The following is a 12,923-nucleotide window of genomic DNA, read 5'->3' on the forward strand; positions in this document are numbered from 1 at the left end:
GGAAATGTATTCATGTCAGTAAAGACCAGACTTTCTAGTCCTTGATTTTGAGAAACTCTGGCTAAAATATTCCTTTGTCGAATAGCCTCATTAGTTCTGTTACTAGTTGTAGCTGCTGGTGTTGTGTTCATCCCTAGGGGTATCTGTCATTGATCAGAGGCCCCAGTTCTATGTTAAGTATTTAACAGATCAAAAAGTGTTCTGAAAACCTCTCACAGAAAAAGCGATTTAGTTAATCTCATATATATATATATATATATAAAGATAAATATTTAAATGATGTAGTTTGTTGTAGAAATGTAGATACATGAGAGGAAGAAGTTAATTAAATCACAGCCCCAGAAGCCAGCTACAGCTATTAATCAGTCTGCCCCCAAATTAATCCCAGATATGCTGGCTTTGAAATTCTGGCCATAAAGCATCTTTACAGGGTTATTGCAGGGTGTGATTTTCTTATGACTTCTTCTGCCATCCTTAGGCTTAAAACGTAATAGGTACATTTTTATTTTGAGGGACCAGTATGCTCACAGGGAAAGGTGACAACAACAAAAAAAAAATGCATACTGAGGTGGTATCAGCAGTGCTGTTGGCTGTAAAATTAAAAAAATATTATCAGTGGTCATGGAAAAATGAATGATGAGGTAGGGACCAAGTTACCAGGGGTATGAAGGAAGCGATGAATAGCCAGTGAAGGCCTGGCAGTGACACCAATGCCATGATTATGTTTTGGGCACCAGTGGGAGCCTCTGCTGCAGATACAGAAGCCTGGCTGGCTGTGCATTATGGTAGGCTGTTCATCCTGTTCTTCATCACTTATTCAAACAAATATCATGTTCAGCCAGAGCTGCTAGATTTGTGCAACATTTCCAATAAATAGACCACCCAAAATCTGCTGTCAGCATACAGATACAAATAAGCAGATTATATATAAATCGTGTCTGAGATGGTGTGTAAACTCTGCTTCTAATAGAATATAATCACTAAATGAATGGGACACTCATTCTGAGCTATTGGAAGTCAGCAGAAAAAAGTGAAGGGGGTTGAATAACTTTAATACTAAAATATTCTTAAATTTTATATGTTTTAATAAATTATATATTGTATAAACATGTATATGATACCATTTTATAGAAATTTTTATATAAAATAAATGCATTAAACTCTCTCAAAGTATTACTTTGGATTTAAAGGATGTTACTACTACCCTGCCTACCCAGTGAGGTCCAAACTGTACCATTCCTCTCTGAGCTAGGAAAAGTTTCCCTCCTATTCCCAAATCCCACATTCAGAATACATGAGCAATATACACCAGTGGGGTAGGTTAAAATCTACTGGCAAAACAGGGAACATTTAAGGCTAGAAATTATAAACCAAGCTTTTCTTACTTGTCTTCCTATCTGTTCTTGTATCTGTACATTTTTCTTACTGCTAAGTGGCATCTTTTCCTTTAGTCTTTAACCCTAGACTATATTGTATGACCATTCTGTCATGAGTTGTATTTGCTCAATTTTAGCATGTTTGCTTTCTCAGATCAGTCCTCTTTCTCTGTTTTTTCAAAACACGATACTCAGTCCTGATTTTTAAGTAATGAAAAGCGATCAACAGTGTAGTTGTGTGAAGGTGCTCTACCCCAGCAGATGGTAAATAAAAAGCATGATTAGAAGATAATGTGTTTGATATCACAGTTATCAAAAAGTCACCTGTATTCTGGAAAACGAATTGCTGCAATTTCCAGGATAATGTATGGTGTTATTTACAAAACACTTGAATTCTTCTGTGTGTAGTTACATTTACCCTTTCACAAGCAAATAGGGAAAATAAGCATGACCAAAGCCACTGTGTCTGATCCAAAAGGATATCTGAATTGTAGTCCCAGCTCTGTGGGGCTCCGGTTCAGGCATCAGTATGAAATCAAAGCAAAACCAAGTTTTGAGTAAACAAAGCATGAATACAAAATCAATCTTAAAACAGAAAATGATATTGACATATTTAGATGCCTCTTGTACATTGATACATTTAATGTGCTTTCTGTTACTAATGCAGGACTTCGCTCATCAGAGAAGGTTTCTATCTCTGGTATACACTGGTAATTAAATGTAAGTAAATGTTCCAAAGCATTAGCAATTCTTCTAAAAAGATGTGAAGAATCTTCCATTTCCCCAGAACATTAAAAAGCTTTCAGGTAGTACAGAATGCAATTACACAAATAAGCACCAGGTCACAGTGCTAGAACTGCTGTCTTGACCTACGCAAAAGCAGCAGTTGTGGGGTTTTTTCAAATGGTGGCTCATATTAAAGATGTGACATAGTGACTCAGTAGATATGTACACTGTGCAGAAGGGAGCTGGACAGGAAAATGGTCTTGTTTCACTGTGTTTTTCAGAATCTGTGAGCCCTCCAGATGCTGAAGATCCTTGTTCTGGGAGAATTAGGCCTAATGAGAATATTAGCAGAGCTGTACTTTCCTGCCTTGTTGAATGAGAAAAAGATATCAACCTTTGACATGGAAAGTTCACACCTCTTCCGTTTTCCAGTGTGGAAAAGTACTGGGAAAGTAATAAATTAAAATTCTGTACTTAAGCTCCTGGGAAGAATTGAGCCACAAAATTTATTAACAATAATTATGATTGATGAACCTGATAGCTTGCATATTTATGACTATAAATCCTACCAGGTGTTCTTCCTCATATTTGTATTTCATTATTGTTTTTCTTTTTAAAAAATTGCACAGACAATTCCAAAAGAGATCCACTAAAAAGGTCTCCTAAATATTAGATTGAGATATTAGATTGAGAAATAGATGTTTGGGCAAAGGTTTTAATGCTAAATCATAAGACTTCTTCAGAAATAGGTTCTCTGATATTTTTAATATTTATTGCCTTTTTAATTTGATTTTTATAAGTTACTTTCTAAAGTAAAGAAATATATATGCATCTTTTCCTTTTTAATGCTTATATTATAGAGCCTTTTGTGGCTTAATGGGCAGTTTAGTTCTCTTTTCCCTTCTTTTGCCAAAGGAAATAGTTAGAATTTATAATTTTTGTGTCTTCATAGAGATGACCTAGTTTCGCTGTTGCACGCTTCTAATTGTGCACTAGAGAACTGAGATTCTTTTAGCTTGCAAGAGCACATGGTAGAAGCCACCAGAAAAACTGTTTTTTTTCACAGCCTGAGGCTGCACACATGAAAGCTCAGTAGACATACTACCAAACAGGATGTGTTTTCCCCTTTATAAAATCTTGAGTTATCTGTAAGGACTTAAATGTTGACAGTAAAGTGAAAATAAGAGGTGTAACAAGTTTTATATAATTTGCTTCAGTCATGTCTATAAGACAGCTTATTTCTGAGACCTACTGGCCACGCATCAGCTGCTGTGTAGCCAAAAGATCTTTTTTTTTGCTAGAGATTTGCACAAGCTACACTATAATGTCCCAAATTCTTCAAGAATCCAGAATGTGCAGTATCAGCTAATGTATATTGTCTTCCACAATTCCTTGGTTATACATTCATCTTCTGAATGGTCAGACCTTCCAAAGCTTAGAGATGAAATGTTTTTGCAATCTGCTATTACCTTCATTCTGTTAGGTACTTGAAAAATAACCTGGTTAGAACTGTACACAAAAGTAATAAACTAAATTATGCTCACAGTAGAAGCTGTGGAAGCCATCATTTCAACAAATGCTAAGCACAGCTGGTTTTGCAGTTTGTCTGCATGTGTGAAATTATGAGAATATGTAGGTGTTTTGAACACTGTGAAGATAAACTAAGCCTGTCAAGTTTTCCAGTTTTGAATCTGAGAAAGGTAGGTTAGGAGTCATTAGAAGTTATTGGGTTTTTTTTCCATTTGTACATCTGACCAAATTAAAGAACTGCTGCTTTCAGCATCTTTTCCATGAGTCTTATCTGACTCATATCCTGTCATCTGATTAGTGACAGGATCCTGGTTAGTAGATTTTTTTATTACAGGAGCTCAGATCTTAAAAAGACTGCTGTATGGCAAAACAATTACATATGTTCTTCCCCTCATCTCTAGTTAGGCATAAAGGTAAGAATCAAGTATGCCTAAAACACTTTTTATGATCAAAATAGTATGTCCCTGCTTTGGTACTTCTTTTTCTTTATACTGATTTATGTTTATTATTTAAGGTTAATTTTATGCTTTTACTTTCTTAATGTGTCATTAGTCTTTGCATATTATGCAGTGTGCTATGAGCTATAGCTAAAATGCTATACAGCCACCCTTCAGATCTTCTAAGGATGGGATGTTCAGCTCACTTGTTATCTGTGGGCAAGGGCAGAGGTACAATGCAAAGCAAATGCAATTCTCTGCCTCCTGGAGCAACCTGATTCTGCAGGAGGAGCACCAGTTCCATCAGTGTGAAGCCTGAGGTCATACTCTCCCAGGACTCACTGGCCCCACGCATGGATTGCAGTTCTGGCAACTGAAAGGATAGGAGACTATCGGAGCCAAGGGAGGGGGATTTACAGTTTCAGGACACATAGGTATCCCTCTCACCTGTGTATCAGTACCATTAACTGTAAAAGCTCTGGTATGTCTCCTCCTATGTTTTAATCCCTCAGACCACTGTCAGGCTGTGTGTGGCGATTAGTGCTACACTGTAAAAAAAAAACACAACAGGCTTCATCTAGTTCTCTTCAGTGCAAACAGCATGCAAAAATTGTAGAAAAGATCTAGCATATTCAACAGTACCGCGTGACCACCCTTGGCTGTCCTGGAAGCCATCACTGTCTTGTATTCAGTATTACTGGCACAAACTGGATAGGTTGTGCTAATTTGATTACACCTGCATAAGATGTAGTGATACCTCTATAAGCATATACATAGCATGAACATACACAAGAAGCATGGGTACATGCCCTTGTTCATTTTCACCAACCGGAAATACAACATGTCTTTGTTTTATTCATATATAAGGAGAAATAAGTGTTTAAGTATGTTTAAGTTTATGATTTTGAGAGCTTGTCAGACTATATTTATGATTTTGGAGACGGGACTTTTCTGAGGAACTCTATTTACCAAAATGCGTGAGGTACTTTTTAGGTCAAGATATGGTGTGTTTTCAGCTGTATCAGAGCTGCTGTTTCTCTTTTCTTGATGGCAACTTAGTCTGCCATATTCTTTGGATCTGATAACAATAACTGAGAGATTGAATAAGACAGCCAGGTAGGAAATGAAGTTATAGATATTTGAAATGTACATATTTGCAAGTAAAAGCAATGCTGACTGCTTTGGAAGTGGGGTAGGAAATACACATACAATGAAACATTCTGTTTTCTTAATGGAGCATTGCACAGATAGAAATCAAATCACTCATCTCCACTTTACTATTTTTTGCACCAATCAGTCCAGGTCACTTTTATTTTCACTCCATTTTAAGAAGCAGAATGAAACAAAACAATATGATTGCTGCTAACCAGGTCATGATTTCATCTTGTGTCTGCCAGCACACCCGTATGAGTCTGGTGCCCCTCTGAGACCCATATGATCAAAACATTTAGTAGCATCAGAATATGTTTGCCCAATATAAGTAGTCCTTTTATCTGAAAGAGTCCCCTAAAGCATACTAAAAGCCCAAACATATACAAACATACAAAGTTCACAGACTCCATCATCACATACTGCTGTGCAAATTCCCCCTTTTGTGAACGTCCATATCAGACTGCCTCAATAATTCCCACCGTATTTGCTTAGTTAATTAAGAGTTTTCCTAATATCCTGATTTGAGCTGTTGTGTACTTGTTTTCCTTTCTAGCATTGGTCTGAGCAGCAGATCTGGTCCTAAGAGGGACCAAATTGTCTGTGCTTATAACTGACTTGCCTTCATTTTAGACAAATTTCCCTTCAAATATGTTTTAGAAATTGAAAAAGACTTCCTCATATTACTTGTTTTCTTTCTTCATACAATGCATTTGTTGTCCTGGGTATTGTTTTCCAGTGAGAAATAAGCCTTGTGCCATCTGCCATCTCTCATGGACAAGCAATTGTATCTTTGTAGTTACTCACTGTTTCCCTATTTAGTCTTCCTGTGACCTTAGAAAATTTTTTTCCCTCCTCATTAACTGCTGTAATAAAAACACTACCTCTGTAAAAAATACAGTAAAGCACTTTTACATATTCATTTTCATAAGCAGACATTTCACATTTGGGAAATGTGAAAACATGACTGAACTTAGGAGAAAGGAAAATAAAGGCAGTAGAGGTTTGCAAGTAGGTTTTTTGCCACCAGTGGCAGTATCTGCCAAAGACACAAATCACTACAAGTGATTCTGTTGAATTCGCTATTTTTTGCCTCCTGCTACCTTCTTCTGAGTTGGTGAAAAAGTCTGTTTTTCTGTTCCTTCTTTATCTTTTACCTGATCTTCTGGCCGGTGTGTTTCTCACCCAGCCAGCCGGCCGCTTACAGCAGCAATTAGCAGCCACCCCTAACTGCTTTTGGATTTAGTGGAATTTTCCAGGCACTAATAGTGATTTCCAAAACCTCAGGTATTCTGAGCAGGAAATGATAAGGAAAGTTATGTGGGAAAAGTATTTGAGATGGTGGATCATAAATCTGGCAGGGCTCTGGATTCTCTTAAAGGAGGGGAACATTCTTTTTTTTCTTACATTTCCAACAAAGAAATGAAAGAGAAGTGGTAGCGACCAAGATAAAAACTGCCAAGTTGATGCGGCCTAATACTGGTAGGTATGTTGCTATCTGCCTCTTCTGTGTATCTTTTTCCTTTTTGGGGGTTGTGTCTGCACATAAACATGGGGGTTTTACACCTTGCTCACACTTCACTATTTTTCCCATTTCATAACTGCTACGATAAATTATTCCAACTAGTGTTGTAACATAAGCAGATGGTGATAGCATGGATGTAACTTGTTAACATAGAATCACAGAATGATAGAATGGGTTGTGCTGGAAGGGACCTTTAAAAGTCATCTAGTCCAGCCTTCCCTGCCACGGGCAGGGACACGTTCCACTAGACCAGGTTGCTCAAAGCCATGTCCAACCTGGCCTTGAACCTGCCAGGGGTGGGTCAGCCACAGCTTTTCTGGGCACCCTGTGCCAGTGCCTCACCACCCTCACAGTAAAAAATTTCTTCCTTACATGTAGTCTGAACACTTGTGTTATTTTACCAATAATATTAAAAGAGGTACCACATAACTGGAAAGGTTACCTAGAGAAGGTACTTGTATAATGCAAAGAAGATCCTAAGGCTAGTCCATAAAATGCAGGTTTCACTGCCAATTCTTTGTTGTTTCTGATTAATATCATAGAGTTTTGGTATGATTTATAATTAGGAAAACAAAACAAAACAAAAGGAGGACATTCCTTTATGCTTTTCTGGAGAACATACCTAAACAATTTAAAGTAGTTTGTTGTTTAAGTATCACCAGACTTTTAAACTGGACATTACGCTAAATCATATCATCCAAGGCCTCGTCCAACCTGGTCTTGAACACTGCCAGGGATGGAGCATTCACAACCTCCCTGGGCAACCCATTCCAGTGCCTCACCACCCTAACAGGAAAGAACTTCCTCCTTATATCCAATGTAAACTTCCCCTGTTTAAGTTTTAACCCATTACCCCTTGTCCTGTCACTACAGTCTCTAATGAAGAGTCCCTCTCCAGCATCCCTATAGGCCCCCTTCAGATACTGGAAGGCTGCCCATGGCAGGGGGTTTGGAACTAGATGATCTTAAGGTCCTTTCCAACCCTAACAATTCTATGATTCTATGATTTTGAGGTACAGTCTGATTAACATAGGCTGTGGGAAATTTTAGGAAAGCATGTATGCTCTGCACAAACTAATACTGGCTAATATATATTTGCACAGTCTGGAACATTAGCTACTGGAAGATAATCTGTAAAATAATAATTTTACTCTAATTTGCTCATCCAACAAAACTATAGAAATTATAGCAAATCTTTCAAAAAGGTAAATTTCTAGATGGGCAGGAATTTTATGAATGCATTCACCTTAACTAAGCAGTCACTGCACTTTGCATGAGAGTCTACAAACTCTCTACACAGAAGTGTCAATCACTCCAGTCCTGCTCTAGGTTGTTATCTGAAGAAGTCAGTAAAATGGCTAGGAGAGTGGCTGTGGTGATGGCACCAGGGAGCCAGGTGAACCATGGCCAGGAGGCACCTGAAGGGCATCCTAATCTTATAAGAAGGGACCTGGTGGTGGGGACAAGCCTAGTGCAAAGGGGAAGGTGCAATATCTGCTTTCATTTGCTATTTAACTGACCCATAGGGAGTGCAGAGATCTAGGCGACTGCAAACAGGGATCTGGCACGCACTGTGGCGGTGCACGTGGCAGGACATGTGCAGGAGGGCTGGGACACTGTTTGGCTGCTCTTTGCTGTTGGAATTTGCATTTTCCTGAGCAGTCAGGGCACTGCTTCTGCACCTTCTTGGTCTTCTGGGAACAACTTCTGGGAGCTTTGGAAAACTTCTGAAACAGTTCTAGAAGCTTGAGGATCTTCAGGGTAGGCAAGTAAGATGGTGGGGCTGGAGCACCTGCCCCATGAGGAGGCACGCTGGGAGCTGGGCTTGATCATCCTGAAGCTTTGGAGAAACCTAGCGGCAGCCTTGTAACACCAAAAAAGAGAATACCAAGAATACAGACCCAGTTTCATTACTCAGATGCACAGTGTGGGAACAAAAGACAGTGTTCTGAATGAAGACAGGAGAGGTAAAGACCGGACATAAAGAAAACCTTTCACAAGGAGGATAGTTAGGCACTGGACCAGGTTGCCCAGTGAGATTGTGCAGTCTGCATCCTCAAACATTTTTAAGACCTGAATACAAAAACCCCTGACAACCTAATTTGAACAAGAAAACAGCTTTGTGCAGGAAGTTGGACTAGAGACCTCCTAAAGCCTGGGTATAATCCTATGGTCCTAAGAACAAGCCAAAATCTCACCAATACTGTTATAATTTTTCATGTATGTGTGGACATAGTCATATTACAAACGAGACAGTACCACACCTTGTGTCTCCCATGCCTAAGACTGGAGAGGGGGTGCAGAACAGAGTGGCTTTGCAGCTGAAAGTGGCAGCGGATTCAAAAGAATGAAGCTCAAAAAAGATTTATTTTCCATTTAGAACAAGACAGTTTCAGATATGAAACAGTTAATGAACAGTTAGTCTGCTCTCTTACGTGATTACTGTGTTCCTGGAGCACTGAATGAGATCTCAGGGACACAGTGCAATGTACTTAAGTAAATATAAATGATGTTGCTAGACTGTGCTATCCTTGTATCGTCTCAGCAGGTTTGGATCAATGGCTGCTATTATGGTGAATAGTAAAAAACAAAGAATGTTGCAAAAATGTAGAAGTATGCTTCAGTCACATAAACTGCATTGGTCAGATTTCCTTTTAGTGTAAACTAAGGCAATCTACCAACTTCTTGACGTGACCCCATTTTACATTCATGGTTTAGCCTTGGGTTTCCACATACTTGTCCTGTGTCTTGTCCAACTCTTTCCAAACCTGGCCACATCTCTAGCATCTTTACATCTTCCTTAAGATCTCCCTGCCTGTGTACCTGGTGGATACTCCTCTTTTTTTTTTTTTCCAGGTCACTTCTCAAAACTAGCATTTTCCATGATGCCTTTTCACAAACTAAGAAACATTCACATACTTGGAAGAAACTACATGCATTGTTTGAATACTATGCCTTTGATCTGTGGACCTTGTGCTTTAGTAGTCTTCTGGGAGCTTAAACACACTAAGCTGTTGACAGCATTCAATAAATAATTGAGGTGGAAAGCTTCCAATTAATTATTGTACTCAGTGAAATATCAGCCTTGAATTACAATCAATTTGGTTTTGGTTAGGAAAAAGTAGACCACATATTAGTAATTTTCTGACACCAGACAATATTATATTACTCCTGTCTCTAAATGTCATACTTCAACTTGTAATATGGCCTTGTATTTATTTAAGCATATATGTGAAGGACTGCACGCTATTTGCTTATGGAAGGATTAAGGTAGGAAATTTTTAGTGTGCAAAAGGAACTTTTAAATTTTATATTGAATTCTGATTGGGGAGAATATTTATGTTGCTTGTGAAGTTACTCCAATTAATTACATAAAAGCTACCTTGGAAAAGTGTGAACAAGTTATAAAACACTGAACAAAGAAGTTTTTGTTTGTTTTCTTGGTTTTAGGATTAATCGTAAACTAACCCTGAAATTTCAGGTGTACATTTTAGTTATTAATATACTTTCTATGAATAGAATTAATGACAGTGATAAAATTACAGGTTGGGTTTTTTTTTCACTTGTGAAAATAAATAATCTTCATCGAGCATGTTTCAAATGCAAATTTCCTAGTACTGTGTAATCTGCTGGCACACTATCTTGTGCTAAAGAATCCTGCTTGTCTAACCTTGATTTAAGTGTGCTCTGTGCATAAGCAATGACCTCATTTGGGTCATGAATTGCTGAATCAATGGAGCAAAAAGTACCATGTTTGACCTTGCCATTAATGGCAAAGCCTTAAAGAGTGCTGTATTATGTTCTTTTATGTCATATATATGTTATTCTGACAATATTAGGTAGTTTTCATTTTTTGAAAAAACCACAAAGGCATACAAGTGACATGCTAGTTCAGGCCCTTGTGCTCCCCTTTAAACTAGCAGGCAGTCCCTCCAAAAAAATCTTATTCATTCATTAAAAGTTAGGACATATAATATTAGCAAATTTTTATTGGCATTTTGATTGCAAAACTGCCTGTAATAGGGGCTGTATTAAAAATGGGAGATGATGGCCATATAGCATATCTGAAACTGTAGTTCAGCAGTTCTACTGGAGTGGGATTATATAGACATTTAATGTGACTATAAAATCCAGACAGCTGACAGTGTGACAGCTGGAAAATATTGCTGCTGCTGTGTTTGTCCCATCAGAAATAAAATTATACTTTAATGTATAATATACCTTACTTACCCATAGAATGCCACTTGACCTTCATCACTGGTTTTCCTGTGGCATGGGGTCTAAGACATCATTTTTATTTGCATGTTTTTTACAGTTCACAGTAGTCAATAATAATGTGAGAGTGGTTGCTTCATATTATCTGACCCTGAGAGCACATCATGCCTTGGGATGTGGCATAAGAGCATGCTGAGGGTGTCAGATGTGTTAGGATAATGGTGGAGGGCAGCCAGTGCCAAATGTGAAGTAGCCTGTTCTATGCTACCAAGAGGGAGCGACTGCCAGAGAGAAGTGCCCCTAAAACCACTCGTGGATTTTGCACTGTAAGGAACTAGGGATTCACCCTAAAAGAGATTCCATGGACTGCACAGTCAGGACATCCAGCCCCAGACACCAACATAGTGAAACTATTGATGCTGTACCTGCACCTAATAGCCATCCTGCATCATGCTGTGGTATATTTTGCTTAATTTACTAGAGTCAGATGGAGGGCTGAAATGAAGCAGTGTGTTGTTATTGGTTTACTTTTATCTGTTTACTTCAAATTGTGTTTGTTATTTTGTTTTTGGACAACCCAGAAGCATGTTTTGGAGCTGTGAGGACATTCAGGCTGATCTCACAGTTGGTAGGAAGACACACTGTAAGCATGCCATTTCCTGTTGAATATGCAGTTGATCACAATAAATTCCCATCCTGAGTGTGAGTGGAGATGTTTTTTCTTTGACAGGACACAGAGAATGAAACTTCATGGTTTTTTCATTTCCATTTTGCAGGCAGACAAGGTCAGTGTCAAATGACCACCAAATGGGTACACAACCGAGCAGCTTCAGAGACTACCTCCGATTCTTATGCTGAAGGCAAGCGGGGAAAGTAGCTTTAGAGATTTTTAATCATTGAAGGATTCAAAGCAGATCTCTCCTTTTTCTTGCAAGAGTTTGGCCTGTAGGCACAGTCTTCCACAGATATCCCAAATGACGAAGATCTCAGCTTTGGTCATCCCACCAGCTTCCTGCATGCCATGACTTGGAACTATTCTCCAAAGTCAAGCTGTAATGACTTCTCCTAATCTTTGCTTCCTTGTCACATGGCTGTTTCTAGTACCATTCTGCCCTTCTGATTTTATCAGCTGAAGTAGTTATGTTAAAATATTTGACCCAAAAATGATAGTAACATAGCTCCCCAGCTATTCCTCAGGATTTTTAGGCAGAGGAAGGTGCCATGTTCTTTTATCGTGGTCCCCTGCAGGATTTGCACTCTGGTGCACGGTCCATCTGGGTGAAGGTGCTTTCTCAGAATAACATTTTTGTGTCACTCCAATAGAATGCATAGTTCTGATCAAATTAAATCTACCAAGCTGAAAATGTACTGCTGAGAGGCAAGAAACAAGGAAGGTTTTCTTCTCCCTTATTATTACAGAATATTAGCTGTTACAGAGGGTTCTTTGTAAGTATAATACTCCAGCCCCTCTCTATTCCATCTTATCACTTTCAAGAGTGGAAATGGGTAGAATTTTTCTCCCGTAGTTATAAAAAACGGTTCTATTTTGAGGATTTTTACTGCCTTGTAGAGGTCATGCTGGCATTTCTAAGAGCTACTTCAGACTTCTCCAAAAATTTTCATTATGTTGTTTCCTGTTGGGGACTATAATTCTTTAACCTAAAACCAGGCTGACATTAGTTCTTGAGAAATAAAATCATAGGCACAAAATTTGGATTCTCATGGTAGCTCCCTGGATGGTGGATTGCTCCACTGTTATCATCTGGAATGTCATTTAAAAGAAGTTTACTGTCTCAACTTCTGAAAATGTAGCTATCTTTAATGTAATTCTGTGGTGGATTTCTTGTTAGGTTTATTGTAATTATTGCCAACTACTTACATCACTAGAACAGAAGTGATTGATAATGGCATTTTTTCATTGAGCTGTACATAATAATTGAACTGTGCTATGTAGATGGAACATTA

The sequence above is a fragment of the Pezoporus occidentalis genome, unplaced genomic scaffold, assembly GCF_034315485.1.
Source record: "Pezoporus occidentalis ecotype Australia unplaced genomic scaffold, CSIRO_AGI_Poc_V1 ctg125, whole genome shotgun sequence".
Classification (NCBI taxonomy): Eukaryota; Metazoa; Chordata; class Aves; order Psittaciformes; family Psittacidae; genus Pezoporus; species Pezoporus occidentalis.